The 12,969-nt window shown below is 34.4% G+C and overlaps 3 long non-coding RNA genes across 3 annotated transcripts; 2 read left to right on the top strand and 1 right to left on the bottom strand.

Moving 5' to 3' along the window:
- The first annotated feature begins 1,083 nt into the window (after positions 1-1,083).
- Positions 1,084-4,147, top strand: LOC117683940 (uncharacterized). The gene is made up of 3 exons (XR_004597790.2): positions 1,084-1,554; positions 2,612-2,677; positions 3,954-4,147. It is a non-coding gene; the product is annotated as an uncharacterized lncRNA (long non-coding RNA).
- A 203-nt stretch (positions 4,148-4,350) lies between these two features.
- Positions 4,351-5,673, bottom strand: LOC136276203 (uncharacterized). The gene is made up of 2 exons (XR_010714679.1): positions 4,768-5,673; positions 4,351-4,661 (listed from the first exon to the last, which is right to left on the bottom strand). It is a non-coding gene; the product is annotated as an uncharacterized lncRNA (long non-coding RNA).
- A 2,461-nt stretch (positions 5,674-8,134) lies between these two features.
- Positions 8,135-9,328, top strand: LOC117681791 (uncharacterized). The gene is made up of 3 exons (XR_010712207.1): positions 8,135-8,306; positions 8,605-8,695; positions 9,247-9,328. It is a non-coding gene; the product is annotated as an uncharacterized lncRNA (long non-coding RNA).
- The last annotated feature ends 3,641 nt before the right edge of the window (positions 9,329-12,969 follow it).

The raw sequence follows: 12,969 nt of genomic DNA, 5'->3' as shown, positions 1-12,969 counted from the left end.
AGATATGCCTTTATCTGTTTAATGAGTGGTGCAATACTCAATCTAGAGGTTACATAGAACACAAGCATGAATTAATTTTTTTTGTCTCCATTTGAAAAGTTCCAATCAATTTTCTAAAGCTCTAATTGGTAAGAAGAAATGGTCGTGTAAAATGACCTTTTATCAATACAGGGTCTGTCAGGCTCTGACAAGTGTCCGGAAATGGAGGTGTTTTAATCAGACTTATGGACAATCCTTTTGCGACACGAAGTTGCGACGGAAGACCTACTCGTTGCTTTGCAACGAGCTCGGCTCTAGTTTGTTAATGTTTTCCTTTGACTTTGTCAAAAGTGCAATCCAAATTTGATAGATTTTCATTGGATTTCATTTTTACATTGAGACCTTAATACATAAATATAAATGAAATCTTATGCATACTTACTTGCTAGTCTCATGATTGTTAGCAGTGACCAGAGTTTGAACAACAAGCTTTGTCTTCTCTTTGTTAACAGTGAGAAAAAGTATTGCTTGGCAATCTTGTTTAAAGGAACTAGAATTAGAAATATGAAGTGTTATCGAGCTGTTAAAAACAGTCAAACAACTACCATGATTATTCTGACATAAAGTATTTAGATTAATATTCAGACTTAAATCATGTTATCATTTTTGATAAACACTCCACATTTAATAGCGTAGTGAAGAATTTTACAGAGGCAAGACATATGTTAAAATAACGTTACTCACCGTGGCATCCGCCTTGAGCTCAAATCCATAAGTTTGATGGTAAGTTGAGTTAAATATTTTATCACATTTTTTTGTACGGAGTTTTTCAATATATTGTTTTTTGAATGGTGAAATATTGGCTATCGTCTTTTCCCCCTGGACAATAGCTTGTACAACCCAGATAGCATGACGTTGTTGGGCCAACGTTGGCCCAACAAAACCAGTTACATTGGCCCAATGTTGGCAAATAAATGTTGGCCCAATGTAATTTTGCTAATCGGCCCAACATTGGCCCAACATGTTGGGCCGACATCGGCACAATGTCACATTTGTCATCTTCTGATATTGGCCCAACAGTGGGCCAACGTACGTAACATATGGGTATATCCCTTTAACTATTTTTAGAATCGGTAGGACAACAAAGAAGTGCCTTTAAGCAAAATAGTCCCTATACTTGCAGAGTGTATATACATTTATTGGGACATTTTAAATCAGAATGCTTGACACATGTCAGAAAAGAGGATTTGCAATTTTTAAAACAAGTGCCAAAATTGAATTATCATTTGAAGAAAAGAATTGAAATTGTTTGATGTACACCCTTTCCAAAACTGAGAAATTCCCTACTTTTACTTTCATTTTCAGAGTTTTTCAATACAGACGCATTTTGCCGGAAAACGAATCTGACTTCAAACCACGAAATTTTAACAGGAAAGAGACGATTTGATGAGCTTTCATTCAAGAGGTCCCTCGTTGCTTAACGAAAATTAGGGCCGGAGCTATGAACCATAACGTTAACATTACCGCCTATGGAAAATGCATTAGTGGACTATACCCATATTGAGCTCCATGCCGGTAAGGCATATTTCTTGTTTATTTGCAATTATTATAATAAACATGCATTTTTCTTTTGTACATCTTCTCATTTATGTGAATAAACTAAATTTCCAACAAGTTCAACAAGTTTAATCATCTTAATAGCATATTTTCCAAGAAAATATCCATCACAACACCCCCCCCCCCCCCCCCGGGATTTTCAAAAAACCAATTTAAATTAAAGAAATTGTGATTTTAACTTGAATGTAATTTATTTTGAGTTTTTACATAAAAAACATGAAAATGTAAGTGTGTTTCCAATTATATATGAGTTTAGAAGACATTTTTATAAATTTTGAGACGAAATATCACTTCGGGTTTTTAGTGCGATCATTTCAAGCGAGCAAAAGTGAAAGTAGAAAAGCAGAAAGTTTCCGGTGAGGAAAAATACTTCATTCTAGCAGTGTCCAGCTATCTAAGATTAGTTTGCATCGTAAGGGAATTGTATTAGTGTCCGGTAGTTTCCAATTCTATATTTATGATGATAGATTTGCATTAGATTGGAGTAAATTAATTTGTCGTGCATGTGACATGACTATGTACCGAAGATGTAGGCATGCACCCTTTAACATGTAGAAGCCTACCATGTTGGTTAGTACTTAATCCACAAAATATATCTTTGTTTGTAATAATCAGAATTGAATGAAATTATCAGTAATCATTTTAAGTAGATATTTACTAGTATTTATTTATTCATACTATTGAAAAAATAGATCAATATGTTGGGTTGGGGGTTGATATTGAATGTTATTGGGGGGGGGGGGGGTGTTGGTCTTTAGGCCGTATAGATGTGTTGTGCATGAAGATGTAGTTATTGTTGCCTATCTGTTCTCTCTTTCTGTATCTTTCCCCCTCTCTCTAATTCTCTCTGTCTCTGTCTGTCTGTCTCTGTCTGTCTGTCTGTCTGTCCGTCTCTCTCTCTCTCTCTCTCTCTTTCTCTCTCTCAACATATGGCTGCTTTTGATGTGGAATTGCAAATAAATGTTGGGAAAAGTGTTGGATAATGTAGAATTTAATTCAAAACATTTCATTTTAGATAACATGTAAATTGAAATGGAAGTCTTCTTCAAAGAATAAAACACAACAATGAGCCACACTTGATGTAAGTAAAATTTATTTTTGTAACTTCACTCGTCCAAGTTTAAAAGAAGGAACCTATAAAAACTATATACTAGTACCCTGCATGGCCAGTATTTTTCATGCAGATAATTTAGAATATTATAGATACTGGGAAACTTTACATTGATTATACATATTTCACAGACTTAGTGGGTATTTCTTGTTCTTCTGGATTTTGAACTTATTAAGTTAAATGTAGACTCTCTTCCACAGGATATGTCTTTTGATAATTTGTGTTAAATTTGTTACCATGGTAACAATATACAAGAGTAAAAGAAAAAGTCCTTATAAGCAAGTTTCTTTTCCCTATGACATATATTTAATGAGTTAAGTCATGGTGCATTTGTTCCGAAATTAGGCTTAAATAAATGTTCAGCAAATATTACACTTATATGAGTAAAAACAACTCATCACTATGACGTCATTATAACGTCATAGGTGAGGTAATCTCAAGCTAGCATCAAAATGGAGCAAAAACTGAATTGAGGGTCTCACATTATAGAGTCATATAACTTTATTATTTATAAACCAATACCTACATGTAATACCTTGATGGATAGGGAAATTCCTATACTTTTCTATTTTACCTTTTTCGTGGTGTTTGAAAACAATTCTTTTTTGTAACTAAAGAAAAACTCATGATTTTTACGACAACAATTTTAAAAAATCAGACATAATTGAGCTTTTTCAAAAGAATATGAACAAAATAAATTTGGTAAAATATTAAATGTTTATGTTTTACATGTGTTTTAATCCTTGAGATTAAAGTTTCCTCAATTTATGCAATTTGAAGAGCATCGAATGCCAATGAGCTATATGTTGTTTAGGTAAATTATGACTGGACTGTTTCTTCAAATTTCATGCATGTGTATCAATGCTGCAAAATCCATAGTTATGTATTGAATTTTTCCAAATTTGGAATCATGGTTCTTTATAGTGTCTAGAGTGAATATATAAGCTAAGAATTGTAAATAACCACAATGACTGTTTTATATTGGGTATATCCCTCTAACTATTTTTAGAATCGGTAGGACAACAAAGAAGTGCCTTTAAGCAAAATAGTCCCTATACTTGCAGAGTGTATATACATTTATTGGGACATTTTAAATCAGAATGCTTGACACATGTCAGAAAAGAGGATTTGCAATTTTTAAAACAAGTGCCAAAATTGAATTATCATTTGAAGAAAAGAATTGAAATTGTTTGATGTACACCCTTTCCAAAACTGAGAAATTCCCTACTTTTACTTTCATTTTCAGAGTTTTTCAATACAGACGCATTTTGCCGGAAAACGAATCTGACTTCAAACCACGAACTTTTAACAGGAAAGAGACGATTTGATGAGCTTTCATTCAAGAGGTCCCTCGTTGCTTAACGAAAATTAGGGCCGGAGCTATGAACCATAACGTTAACATTACCGCCTATGGAAAATGCATTAGTGGACTATACCCATATGACCAACACTGGCCCAACGGTGGGCCAATGTACGTAACATATGACCAACACTGGCCCAACGGTGGGCCAATGTACGTAACATATGACCAACACTGGCCCAATGGTGGTCCAGTGTACGTAACATATGACCAACACTGGCACAATGTTGGGTCAATGTTGTTCCAATATAGGTGCAACAATACAAATGCAACAATATATCACAATTTAAATGATGGATTTATTTTGAATCCAGAGTGCACAAACCATGATAAAAATAATCCTTGAATTTAAATGACGGTCGTTCGTTATCTAGCTAGCATATGTTCACAGGGTAAATCTATATCCACACTTTTTAAACTTAGTTACTCCAAAATAGAATAAAGTAATAATTCACTCTCTTCTGTTAGTTTTGCTTCATTTATATCTTCAACTGTTCATAGTCATCCAAATAAAACACTGGTTTTCAAAAACATCAAATTTCAAAGTAAGTTGAAAGTTCGTCAGACTGGAAGGGGGCAGCTTGAACATATTCCCTTAAAATAAAAAATACAAATATTCAATATATGAAAGAAACATTTATTGAGACGTTAATGAAATTGACTTAATAAATATCTGCAGTTAGAGATAAATAATACTTACATTTCTGTTTTATTCACTTGACTGTGGCTATACATTGAGCAAACTGTTTAGATCTGTCCTACAAAATGTTAAATGGGAGCAGATTTGGCCATCCCAACAGATCAGATATCACAATAACCATGGAAACTGGCCAGTCTCACGCTGAGAAAACTCTGTCTTAATTGCTTGGTCAGTGAATGTGCTATTCTCTTATCTCAGGATCGGCAACTTAAATTCTACACTTTAGAACAATATTATGCAGCTGAATACATTTGCAGAATATCTTCATTTTAATTTTGGGCTTTCACAATTTTTAGCTTCTTTAAAAGAATAAAAATTAAACTTGCATTTTTAAACATGTTTCCTTTTATAAAGAGTATGTACATGTAACTATTGACAGTATATTTACCTTTTAGTAATGATTCTATCTCAAAACATTGTAAAAAAAATAATAAAAAGAGATGTATAAACATATAACCACTGTTGAAAAGGTATGCGTGTTTTTATAAATGTAATCGACCAACAAACTAATCAGGAAATAAAAAATGTAATTAACAGACGTTGGATCATTGTTGGGCCGATATCTTGTCTCAACTGACATTGATTATAAATTTACAACATTGACCCGAAATGTTGGCCCGAAGTTGCGTTCTCAAGTAACATTGACACTCAAGTTAGATGTGTCAAGTGTACATTGGCCCAATGTTTGCCCAACGTTGCGTTCCCAACTAACATTGACACTCAAGTTAGTTGTGTCAAGTGTACATTGGCCCAATGTTGGCCCAACGCTGTGTTCCCAACTAACATTGACACTCAAGTTAGATGTGTCAAGTGTACATTGGCCCAATGTTGGCCCAACATTGTTAAGCCCACGCAAACCTTACAACCTACAGCCAATGTTGGCCCAACAAAGTCATGCTATCTGGGAAAATATTTAGTCGATTTCCCAGAGAGCTAAATCGGGAATTTATGATTCTAGTTTCTATTCCAACTACTGCGTAAATTTTGATGCTCTACAAATAAAAAAAATATCCAAAATAAATTAATGTTTTTAAAATCCGATTGATTCTTAACTCGAATAAAGAATAATGTAAATGATTTCATGAACGACTTAGCAAAACACAAACCAAATATGTTTAAAGCTGAAGCGCCGCGATTTAAATAGCCAGTTAGAACATTCAAAAGCGCTTAGAGTCCTAAAATCGGGGGTTACTCTAAAGGTTCGATATGCGTGACTGATTTTAGGCGAGTGTGGTCGAGATGTAAACATCTCGGGGAGTACGTGTCAAAAGTAAAGAAAGGGGAATTCCGAACTGAATAGCAAAAAATTAACAAGTACCACTCTTATCCACAAAATAACATAAATTTCGTGCAGACATAGTGGATATAAAGAGATACACTGGCCATTCCTCTTTCTTCCGAACACGGTCGCGTACGTTCACAGGTATAGACGAATTATAGAAGAAAGTACATTGAGTTGATTCCTGGCGATACAGAAGATAGCAAGTATAGTGGCAGCATCCGAATACGATACAAAGTAAGTAAGAAGTGTTTCCGACACTATTACTAAACAATTTCCACATGTTTATTAGTTTATAAAAACTAACTCGTCATGCAGCCATTATCCGTGCTCGAACTGCTATAAAGTGAACACTGCGCAAGACGGTATTCTGAAACCGAAAGTTCGATTAGGGGAGAAGTAATTTATAAACAGGGAAATCTCTTTGAAGTCCCAAACGCAAAAAAGTATGTTACATATAATTGTTTTATGTATTATTAACGTGAAATCCAATGCACAATCAATAAAATAACATCTTTTCTTATTATTTGCTTTTGAAATAATATATAAGATGTATGTTATCCCACATCAATTTACGCGATTCACATGTAATTTGTAATGTTGCTTATAAGTTATATGATATCTGTCATGTTTTGCGCAGTGCATTCATTGCCGTCTTGACTATGCATTTCATTTTAAATGAATGCTGTTACTTACAACGTGAGCTTTGATTAAGCTTTGTTTACTAATTCGATATTATTTTTACGATCTCGAAGCATACTTTTTACTGGCCTTGGATCAGTCCTTCAACTATACATGTATAGTCGCATGTAGGAGAAGGGGATAAAACTAACCTAATACCACATGGTTACATGTACAGTTAGTTTTTGTTTGTATTTATGTTGTATAAGTTCACTCCAGCACGTTATTTTATGAGTAATAGTTGTGTTACAATAAACTGGTGAGAAATTGTTGTTATTAGCAATGCCAGTATATTTATAATGACTTTTATCTGGTCATCATATACCCAATTTAGAAATTTTTTGCAGGTTTCTCATCTTTTGAACATGGAAGACCAACTTGTGGAGAATATGGAGATAGAAGATGCTTGTAATTATAGCTCAGAGGTATATATTATTAAATTTAAATGAAGATGGTTAGTGCCAAAAGCCATTTAACAATGTAATTATACAGCATGTGAATATCAGAATTGAATATTTATATATTTTTTAATTATGATGCGTGTTTGCAGAGTGTGATGGTTAGACCAGAGACATATAAACATGAATGTTATTTATATCTCTGGTTAGACTACTACCGTTGCACACACCAGAAAGCTCAATTGGTAGATCACATGACCAGTAGATTCAGGGTCACAGGTTCTAATCCTGGTCTTGTCTGTCATGATATTTCCATCTTACTTTTATAATACTAAAATCTTTTCGAATTTACAAATTTAATAGTACAAAAAGGCAAATTTACATGTGATATACTTCGTGCGTGATGATGCTTCTGTTATATGAATGTGTCTGTTCCTCTCTCATAGGGAACATACCCTCTTTATTCAAGCAAATATAAATCGCAATACATGTACAAATCTCAGAATGTCTAATTAGGGTTTTAGTTGGCTCAATGAACTTTATCAAATTTTGATAATATAGTTAACCAATATAAGATCTTTGAAAATTAGTTTCTGTGCAACCGGCTATTAGGAGATGCTGTTATGTTATATGTATATTCCCCCTAGGAGGATGATGAAGTCAATGAATTGATAAGAGAGATATTTGGTGATGAAGAATCATTGGAAGAGGAGCATAAGGAGGAGTATGAAGATGGAAATGAAATGTGAAATGAGACACGGTATAAACTATGTATCAATTTACAAAAATAGAAGATATAATAACCTGGACTTATCATTCATATGTACTTGATATTTGTTTACATATATGATATTTATTTTGCTACTATGTATGCTAAATTACCATAAATGAACCCATTATAACATGATTCAATAAGTTGTGTAATAGTACATGTTTTTTTTTCTTCTAAAATATCATAAGTTACATATGATTATATAAAACTGTATCAATACATGTATTTCTAGAGAAAACTATGAAGATGAATACTCTCTTCTGAGAGGAGATTTGTTGTTGGTGAGGGTGCTCTCGTAAGTCTCATCAAGAGGACAACATGTGAGCAGTGTGGGGAGTCCATAGACCCATCAACAGTTGTCGAAGGAGAAAAGATACCAGCAGGAGTGAAGTATAAATTCCTTTGCTGTGTAAGATTACATAATACTCCTTATTGATAAAATTCTAATATTTGTTGATCATATTAACTGAATTGTCATACCCGTTTCTTTGATTTTGTTTGAATTGATACAAAATGTATCAATGCACAATTAAATATAGTTGTGGTATACAAACGTTTCTAAAAGTTTTTTATGACTTGATAGTCTTCGTATTTTTCATGGTTTGGAGGTTTTGATGATTAAATTTTTCACTCTATGAATAAATGTCTAATTATTTATGTTCAGACACCACATGTACATGTTTATCCTTATGTATATTAATTTTTAGAAGGACCATCCAGGAAAATGGATTTCCACACCATTTTATGGAGGCAGAAGCTTCATTAGTATTTTACTCCAACTCATGGTGCTTCTTACAGGTAGGGAGCTAATTAATATTAATATGTATATGTTCTTGATTGTGCTTTAAATTTTAACATTGATTTCAAATGAGATTTCTGTTAGATAACTTATTATGAAATAGGATCTAATAACCATTTTTTACCATTACAATTTCTAATTGCCTAATGGATGTGTTATTACCATATTTGCAGATGCATAAATCAGACAGGCCATTATATACAGTTGTGAACTCATGATAACTTTAAATCTATTCAGAAACTTTGTCAATATTTATTAAAAGCTTTGAAGCTGAGAGAAAATTTAATATGGTTAATTCCTTATGATATATGTCATGTTTATTTGCATATATATTATAAATCAATGATATTGTACACTGTTAGCCCATATGATATATATACCATGTTGAATCCTTTGCCATTCTACTGTTAATATGCATGTACCTATGAGTCACATGGCTTCTTTTGTCAATAAGGAATAAAGAATATGCACAGTGTCTGTCAGGGTATCCTTGATTACTTTATGGATAATAATACCGTTTTTTTCACAGTTCTTTATGAATATTTTTTAGGTGCTTCTTGGGAAAAATTTGCCTTAGGTGCAAAATTTATAAACCTTGTTGTTGGATCTTCCCGCCAATTTTACAAGATAGGGTAAATATTAACTACCGATAAAATTAATTTCGTATTGATCTTGAAGTTAATAGAATAAAATGATACATCTAAACAGATAAACAAAGAAATCCTTTTTTACATGCTTTTTACAGACTGCAATAGAAGAGAAGTTCCAGAAGCACATTTCAGAGGTGTACAAGAAGTTGGGAGGTTTACCACTTAGTGTGGCTGTAGATGTACGATTTGACTCACCTGGTAAATATTTAAAATTATAAATTACAAACATTTACAACAACTTAGGATGAAGTGCCAAACTAATATCTGCCTGTTGTACATTTTTACATTTTTTAGAAACTGTGTTTAATATTTTTGATCAGGTTTTGCTCAATAAATTCCAAATGATAGAATTTTAAATCCCAAACAAATGTTTCCATTATTAAGCTTTCAGGATTTTGTGCAAGTAGATCAACTGCAGTATTTATGGATTCTAACACCAAGGCCATAATACACATGGAAGTAGGCGATTCCAGGTAAGTTGACAGGCACAGTTCCAAGATGGAAAGGCTTCTCATTGACAGAGGACTACAACATCTACTCACTGCCTCTCCTCTTGTTATATGGGAAATCATTTCTGATGCTGATCTAAACCTGCTGCTGGTCAGTGCTTAATGAAAAATCAATAATTTATATAAGATGTTAAAAAAAATTCAAATGTGATTTTGAAAAAGAAAAAAAATGTTATACCATGAGTATGATTATGCTAATGTGTTAAATGTACCAGTGTGTAATAGAAAATTAACAATTATGTATATAAATATATATTTCAAGTATTCAAATAAAAAAATTGTTTTTTTTAGGATCCCATAAACATGATGATGAGGAGGAGGATGACTTTGAGAGGTTGTTTGGCCACCAACCACGGTAATCCCTATTTCCCGAGGGAAGCTAGACGCCTACGGACCCTGGGGCTAGTAGAATATGTAGGACTAGGCAGTCCATCCAGAGGAACATTAACTTCGGTGACCATCGTAAGAAGAACCAGGACCGAGACCAGAGAAGACTTGGAAGGGCCACCCTGGACTCTTCTTATAAAATGTTTTAATTTTCTTGTATATTGTTTCGTTGAGTGTGTGGATTGTACGGTATTTATTTTTGTTACTTCCGTGGTTTCTTTAGTCGGAATTGGGACATTCCTCCATAAAATGGAGGGGGGGGGGGGGGTTGGTTGTAGTGTATTTTTTTTTTGGGGGGGGGGTTAATTTCCGTTTTATTTTTATCGGGTTCGGCGTCTTTTTCGCGGGCTTCTGCCTCCTTTTCCCGGGGACCTCGACAGAGAAGCCACGCGAAGGTCCGTTAATGTTTGTGTCTGCCTTTTAAAGTTTTTATCTCAAGAATATACCTGTTTTTCACTTAATTTATTTGTTGGCTTGTTATTGACCGCGGACATCACTTCACAGCGAATAAAATATATACGTTACCTTAAAGAACCCATGTACTTACATGTGGAGGAGGGGGAGGAGGAAGAGACAAAGTGTCACCGTCCTGATGCTAAAAGAATATATTTGAATAGAATATGACATATGCATTTTAAATTATGAATTTCGAATAAAACGCTTAACTGAATATTATCTTGTTATATATTCTTGGATTTTTTTCTATTTTTTTCTAATTCAATTAAAAACAAAGGAAGATAACTCTGTCTATATTCATGTCAATTTGCGCATGAAAAAATGGCGAACCTTCTTGCATAACTCTGTTGACAGGAATACTTTCACGTGATCTGGTGCATCAATGTTTCCCCTCATAGCATCACCATCTTGTATTTCAATAATGCGGAGTTCTGGTGACAAACACGTGTAAGAATCTTGACTTAAATAAGCGTCGAAAAACCATGGTGTTGAACTTCAAATTTGTATCAACATAATCTCCCGCACCACGCCAATCGCACCCTAACATCCCGCTCGTTGATCGAATGAACTCAGTTACATCAATAGCAAATGTTCTTGCCTCATAGCAATGGCACAATGTTGATAACACTAGTATCCTCATCCACATAGTGTAGTACTGGAATATTTCCGAAGACAAAACATAAACAAAAGTAGTAAGGGGGACAGAGTGCAGTCACTCTGCAGTCAGGATGACGTCATGGGTTTTCCCCAGGGATGACGTCATGGGTTTTCCCCAGGGATGACGTCATGGTTTTCCCCAGGGGGTAGTCTACAGTCAGGGGGTAGTCTACAGTCAAGGACACTCTACAGTCAGGATGACGTCATGGGTTTACAGGGAGTCTACAGTCAAGGGCGCTTTGCAGTCAGGGGGTAGTCTACAGTCAAGGTGGGACTCTTCAAGGACACTCTACAGTTAGGGGTAGTTTTTAGATAAATACAACGATGATACTGATTTGTTATTAAAAATGGAAACTAAGGAGAAGCAGACCAAATGGAAAATTGTAGCATGGAATGCTTTAAAAAACAGTGACAAGAAAAAATGGACTTTACAAGAGAGTCAATGGTTTGACAAAAAACAGACATGTATGAATGATTTTAAAGAAAAAAAATGAAAAACGGTTACGATGTTGTAGACAGCTGGGGATCCGAAGAATACCTAATGAAACGTCGAATTATGCCCAGAAGGACTTTTACGATTTAAGTTACACAGAGATGTGTGCGTTAATTTTTCATTGGGCGAGTTGAGGGTATAAAAACGCTAGACAACACAAAAACACAATCAATGTGACAAAAAATGACTGAACAAATGGTCATGATGGAACTTCTAACAAATAACTGTGGAAACGAGTGTAAAGGCATGCTAAAAGATGAGTTGAAAAAAAGAATAAAAATAATTATACCTGGGATTTTTGCGGTCGCGCTCATTATTTCTTTGTGCGTTGTTGTCAGTGTCCTACACCAGAAGAAGAAGAAAGACGACACTTTGATATACCGTGTTTTACGCCCTACATTAAACAGTGCACTTAAAACTTGTTCATTTGTGGATCAGTATCCCCTTTCAAATGAGATTTACGTCAGGATATGTGTCAATGAAACTGTTCAGATTGATATAAGACGGTTTCATAACGGAAAACCTGGAGATGAAGGAATTATCTTGACCAGAGCACAGTGGCAATACCTGAAAGCATCTGTAAATCATATGGATGATTCTATTTTAAAAGCACAGAAAAGTGAGAAATAATAAATCAAGGGATGAAGAATAAGAACAAGACTGTGCACTTTTCAGAAAAGTTAACGGTTATCCCTATTCCCTATGAAGATCGAAAAGGGGAATGGATGGCCATGGCTTTGGACAGATATCGCTTTAAAAGACGAATAGAAAACGCATCAAATATCATTAGCCCTGTATTGGAGAAACATTTACAAATAATAGCAAGAAATTACACTAAGCTAGATGACAGTCAAAGGCAGCATTCTATTTTAATGTCAGCACCTAGAGTCATGGAGCAGTCTACAGTCAAGGAGGAGTCTACAGTCAAGGAGGAGTCTACAGTCAGGGAGGAGTCTACAGTCAAGGAGGAATTGGGAGTCTACAGTCAGGGAGGAGTCTACAGTCAAGGAGGAGTCTACAGTCAATGACGTCATACGATTACACACACCACCACTTGATCTAAATTGTATATAAACTTAAATCAATTTGGAAAATTCACCAATTCTCTGAAAGTCTTTGTC

The sequence above is a fragment of the Magallana gigas genome, chromosome 1 (assembly GCF_963853765.1).
Source record: "Magallana gigas chromosome 1, xbMagGiga1.1, whole genome shotgun sequence".
Classification (NCBI taxonomy): domain Eukaryota; kingdom Metazoa; phylum Mollusca; class Bivalvia; order Ostreida; family Ostreidae; genus Magallana; species Magallana gigas.
This window is presented reverse-complemented; position numbering and strand designations above follow the sequence as displayed.